This window comes from Mesocricetus auratus, unplaced genomic scaffold (assembly GCF_017639785.1).
Source record: "Mesocricetus auratus isolate SY011 unplaced genomic scaffold, BCM_Maur_2.0 Super-Scaffold_100011, whole genome shotgun sequence".
Lineage (NCBI taxonomy): Eukaryota > Metazoa > Chordata > Mammalia > Rodentia > Cricetidae > Mesocricetus > Mesocricetus auratus.
Window position 1 is genome coordinate 11,621,307 of NW_024429195.1, and position 6,343 is coordinate 11,627,649.

The window sequence follows — 6,343 nt, forward strand, 5'->3', positions numbered from 1 at the left end:
TCACCCACAGACACTTCCTCCTCCACCCATAGACCCTCTTCCTCACAAACTCCTGTGCTCTGGTGTTCTCAGGATGGGTTTTCAAAATTTCAAAACTACAAGTCAAGAATGCCCTTTTCCAAAGAACTCAAAAATGCAGTACTGATTTTGAAAGCAATTCCTTCTCTATCTAAGGTTTTCTGCTATAACAATGGTCACATTTTCAATATAAGAAGGGTTTTGACTGAGAAATGAGAAAAGAACTAGAATTAAAGATATTAGTTGAATTTTTCCAAAACTTTTACCCAGATATCCTAAAGTTTCCTTATTCGCTTTCAAATGTGCAATATAACCTGTATAAAGTAAAAACCAACTTGACAAAAGATAGTTTTCATTTCTTACTTGGCTTGGTTTAAAGAGTCAGAGAAAGCACAAAGATACTAAGACAGCATACGTGGGGCCATCTCGTGGCCCCCGAAATAACATCCAGAAGAGATGAGCAGAAACGATGGATTTAAGGACCCCCCAACTACAGTAAACCATAAATCGCTTTAAATTAGGTCATCTATAGCTTCGGGTGCTCCTGGTTTCCACACAGTCTTTATTATTTAGAAAACCCTAAATTGAAACTTTTAAGCCACTAGCAACAATTACACACACAAGTTATTCTCTAATAAAATAGCAAGTTTTAGCTACACTTTCTTTGCGTTATAGAACTGTTAGAGTCCATATTTCAGCTGTTCTGTCTGAAAGCGTTTACACTGCTGTAAAACTGAGCAGTGGCGGTTGCACACATTCATGAATGCACTGAAGCCTCCTTAAGAACAGACTTTAATGGACGGGCTGCACGGCGTTTGAATCACATACCTCAAGAAAGCTGCTTTAGAAGATGAAGCGTGGCTGTCATTACACTGAATATTAGATTATAAGTTAATTTTTCAGTCTAAAGGAGGTCTACTCTCTGAGATTTCTACTATAAGCTCTGGAAGTCTTCACACCATCTCTCTTTCCTGACACCCCTTTGTGAATATTTGCCACATAACAGGTACTATTTAACTCAGCTCTGTTTATGGACACCTTCCGTGTACCAAGGAGGTTTGAACATGAACAGAACAGGTAAAAAATTCTTGACTGAGTGGAAATTCTAATGTAGTGAAGAGTCACGGTAAAGAAACACATAAACAAACGCTGGCAGACTAACGAAAAAGTGAGGCATCTGGCCACTGCATCGTTAGACCTTAGCAAGTGGGTGTGGCCTCCAAGGTTTAGAAGCAGCCCCTCTGTCCGTTATCTGGGTACACTGCACCTCCTGTCTGGGAATCAGTCCCGGTGGGCGTGGGGGACGGTGTGTGACCATCGAAGTACTGAGGGCTGGGGGGTGTGTCTGCGTGTTACTGCAGGGAGGATCTGGCAGGGAAGGAAAGGCTGCAGCCCTCCCTCTGCTCTCCAGACACCGTTGTGGGGGCGCATGCTTCTTGCTGTCCAGGTACACTGTAGCTCTGTTGGGGTAGAAATTAGGTGATAGAAGTTATCATTATTCCAATGCAAATGAGCTTTTGTCTGCTTCTTAACATTTATTTTTAATTAAAATATAATTCCATCATTTTCCCCCTTCCCTTTCGTCCCTCCAACCTCCCCCATGTCCCCGCCCATGGCCCCTCTCATACCCTCTGCCTGCCCACTTCTCTCACATCCATGGAGCTTGATTTTCTTTATTATTTTTATATAGCAATAATATTATGCTTTTGATCTTTCATCCCCGTAGAAGACACAAGTTCAATAATTTTCCCTATAGGCTATTATTTACTAGTTTGTACTTAATTGCTAACACCATCTCAGTACTTCTAGCTGTGTTTATTATCCGTCTACTTTCCCCTTTCTGATTCTCTTTTGATATGAACATCCTATTGCTTCATGAGGCCATGGATTAACATCACACTGTCATTTCAACTTGATCATCGCATGTGTGAGAAGGGTTTTCAACAGCATGGTCAAGAAGACCTCGGTGATAGCTAGTGGAGATGACGGAGAAAGAGGAAGGTTATCAACTTGAGATAGCAACGCTCTAGGCGGAAAGAAAAGACGAAGATGGTAGGAAAAATCATGGAAGGAAAGAAGGGATGAACAAAGGAAGGAAGGAGAGAGGAAGAGAGAGAGAGAGAGACAGAGACAGAGACAGACAGAGAGAGAGACAGAGACAGAGACAGAGAGAGAGAGAGACAGAGACAGAGACAGAGAGAGAGAGACAGAGACAGAGACAGAGACAGACAGAGAGAGAGACAGAGACAGAGACAGAGACAGAGACAGAGAGAGACAGAGACAGAGACAGAGAGAGAGACAGAGACAGAGACAGAGACAGAGAGACAGAGACAGAGACAGAGACAGAGACAGAGAAGGAAGAAGCAAGTTGGTTTCTTTCCAGCTCTCACTACCTGAAAACAGTCAGTATACATTTTGGAACTCTGGAGTCAGGTAAATTTGCAGGCAAGCGTGGTGCCCGCCAATGACTTTCTTTGTAGAACAAGATGGAATCTGAGGAAGTTGATTTCGTAGACCTTGAGTGTAGTGTAGATGGGGAGGGGGGGTCTTTTGAAGGCTGGGGAGGCAGGGAGAAAGAACAAAGGCTCTGAGGTACAGCAAGAGGAAAGGGGACCTGCTGGGCTGTTGATGGTGTCACTACAAATAGCAGCAATGTACTATATAGGTGGGGTTTTTATTTTTAAGCCCAAATGAGTTTCAGATAATTATGCCATAAGGAAGTTATAATTGATGAGAAATATGTTTAGCCCCATTTGAATAGTGCATGGAATGTATAGGTACCAAACAATCATACGGGACTGCCTAAGTATATGCAATGCTGTGTGTATGTTAAAATTTGAATTGAGTGTGTGCATTAAAAGGCAAGAGTTTTCTTTTTTTAAGCCATGGGGACATTGCACAGGGAATAAAGGACCTTGCAGGAAGAAGCGAAAGACTTCTCCAATGAGATAACAGCATCCTTAGGGTAAAGTCGGCAAACGAGCAGCAGTTTGATCATGCCAGGCTTTGGGTGTTCCCAGCATGGTCACTTGAAATAAAAGATAAGTTATAATTTTCTCTTTTTTTACAACAATAATAAAACAAACAAGAAATTAATATCAATACAAGTCACCCACACTGAAAGAAACACTATAGTTTTCTGCCTAATACAGCTTTGTGTTTAATTTCATATTAATATGGTCTTGCATCGTAACTATAGCGATTACTCAAAACTGAGATAGGAATGTTTACTTTCCTAAATCACTGGAATTGGAATAGTTACAGTGAGTTTACTGTGTTACATTTTAAAATACACAGAGGCAGTTATAAATAAAGCTTGTGAATGAGAAACATTGTCAAGGTTTTCTACACCAATATTAACTAAAATTGAGAAGTTACTACCTTGTTTTATAGCCTGCCACCGAGATGAATATGATTCAGGTAGAAAACACTGATGGGCGGTATCAGGGAGTTCTCATTTCACATCATTGTGGCAGAATTGAAGAACCTTGTGGAGGGAGGCGTTTTACCTGTCAAAAGAAGACATTTCACACACCTTGGAATGCATATGGCGCAAGTTGGCTGACCTCGTTGTTTCTTAGATGAGAGATACCATTTAAACACTAGCCAGCAGAATGAACATAAAACATTTGTTTTGAGATGTCTATGTTTCCCAGTCCCCACTTTGCCCATAGTTTGTTTCCCAGCTTCTCACTTTTTACAGTAATTTATAATTTCTTCACTCAAGTTATTCTTATTTCTGCAGTTCTTAAAAATGAAAATACAATTACATCATTTCCTCCTCCCTCCAATCCCTTGTCCCCTCTCAAATTCATGGTCCTTTTTATTCTCTGATGTACATATATATATATATGTGTGTGTGTGTGTGTGTGTGTGTGTGTGTGTGTGTATGTATATGTATATGCACACAAATATATAAATACAACCTGCTGAGTCTGTTTCGTGCTACCTGTGTGTATATGATTTCAGGACTGATCACTTGGTCCTACAAAACCCATTCAGGGGTTCATGCCTGGGAAAGACAAATCTCGCATATCCCAGCCATTGTTTGTTGCTAGGGGATCTTTGTCTAGCCCTCAGTTGCTGTGAGATTTCCCTCTTCCACATTAACACGGCTGTTGTGATTGTTCTTATTCTGGTCTTACTTAGGCAGCCATATTGCTGAGGTATCGTGAGTATGCCTTCTAACATGTATTTCTCACCAGCAGTATAACCGACTAAACTAAGACTCACAAGACCATCTATATCTCCTTTACAAGGAGAATCAGCAAGACCGCTCAGTAACTTTCCTAATCTGCTCCCCACCTCCGCTTTATACCACACGAAGGCCCTACCCTCTTCCAGCCTACAGCAGTTAGCCATTCAAGGCACAGCCTGGTCTTCCAAGGATGCTTTCACCTCTTCCTTCAAATATTTTCATCACAAAGACAGTAATAAGTTGCACGTACCCTCGCTTTAGCAGCACAGACACGGGAACTGGTCAGGACGAAGCAGAAGATAGCGCAGAGATGAGGAGGTAAAGGATTAAGAGGACCCACACACGGCTGCCTTTCTAATGTCACGCATGCATGCATTTTAGCGCCACGGAGAGCTGCAAGGCAAGATGCAGGAAAAAGCCACCAAATGCTCCTCTCAGGGATCAAAGGTAGTGGCCAAGAGAAATAGGGTGAGAGCTCAGAGTAAGGACGGGAAGCTCTGGGCCTGGAGAGATGGCTCAGAGGTCAGAGCACTGAGTGCTCTTCTAAAGGACCCAGGTTCAATTCCCAGCACCTACGTGGGAATTCACAACTGTCTGTAACTCCAGTTCCAGGGGATCTGATACCCTCACATGGGCATACATGCAGGCAAAAATCCAACATACATTAAAAAAAAAAAGAATGGGACTCTCTGAGCCCTTTGCTTGCTTTAATCTGTGATAGGGTCTGCAAGAGTGCATGGTGTTTGGAATGTATACAAGGAACCAGCTACACTTCAGGGTCTGACTGGCAGAATGAGGTCACTTTATATCATCCAGTGAGACTGGCCTCTTCTGTGAGGGATCCATGAAATGTGTCACTGGGCTTTAAAAGTTAAACCAAGGAGAAAAACTAAGGATACGATATGGCTGCCTAACTTGCTGTAATTATATTTATTAACTAACTGTGTGAAAGTGTTCTTTTAAACCCTGAAGAAGCCATGTCTATGATGTCAGGACCGGACGTGAATGTCCCCGGGGTTAGTATTCATTACTCTGAACTATTTCAGTTCACCCTGGCTCTCCCTAGAAGTGTTCCCCCAAAGGGTTTCATTCTGCAGAGCTGGGAGTCAAATTCAATACTTTCACCTACTATAAGCAAGTACTCTACCAATGAGCCACACCCCAAATAAAACACATGTTATATCTATGTTTTGCAGTATTTTTTTAGGCAAGCAACCTTAAAATTTTTATAATTCAGTAATGAAGAAGAGAGAAGTGAATTATATTGCCATGCGACTATCAGAAATAACTATTTAAAAGAGGATTTATATTTGGCTCATCCTTTTCCATCTACTGTACATGATAACTAAATACTCAAAGACATAGGTTGTAATTCAAACGGTTAGTAAGAATGAACCAATTGCCACAGGCTAAATATGTTGCTACATGGCCAAATATGTTCCCAAATGAGGCAGATATTAAAATACACAAAGCTAAGCATCAGAAGTGTTGTTTTCTGACATTTTCCTGTAAAAATGAGTGCAGATTATAAGCTTTGCATATACGTCAGTATAAAGCATATTTTGCATGTAAGAGGTAGTATAATTCATATGTTACATGCTTCGCACATTAAAATGTACCTCACATCTAAGCTTAGGAAGGGAGGACATGATATCATTGGAAAGTAAAAGGGAAATAAAGCATTTGTTTTACAGAGTTTGTAATCACCCATGTGTTTTTATGCAGATCTATGGGCTTTGGAAACAATGGCTTGAAATGAAAATAAAAATAGGAAGTTTATAATTAACTCTTCTTGTCAAAACGCTTAAAGGCAGCTAACTCCGGGGAAAACCAGCACAGCTTACTGCCAGTTGGAGAATTAATTCTTTATTTTCCTCCAGACAACACCTCACACCTGTTTCTAATATTTGTTCCTTTGGACTGAATCCATGCACTTGGCTCACTGTTTTTTTTTTCCTTCTTAGCTCCGCCCACTATAGGAGTTGACACAACTACTAAACCCAGGTGGTCTAGAAAGGCATCGTTTTCGAGCTGTGGTAGACCTGAGTCGAACTGGTGGCGGCAGCAGATGTGTTGATTAACAAAAGATGCCACCCACCACCTTCTTAAAAGACGCAGAGCACATAA

At 41.2% G+C, this 6,343-nt stretch overlaps 1 long non-coding RNA gene across 1 annotated transcript; it reads right to left on the reverse strand.

Annotated features, from left to right (window-relative positions):
- Nucleotides 1–560: 560 nt before the first annotated feature.
- On the reverse strand, nt 561–3,530 carry LOC121143052. The gene is made up of 2 exons (XR_005880185.1): nt 3,400–3,530; nt 561–1,478 (listed from the first exon to the last, which is right to left on the reverse strand). It is a non-coding gene; the product is annotated as an uncharacterized LOC121143052 (long non-coding RNA).
- Nucleotides 3,531–6,343: the final 2,813 nt, after the last annotated feature.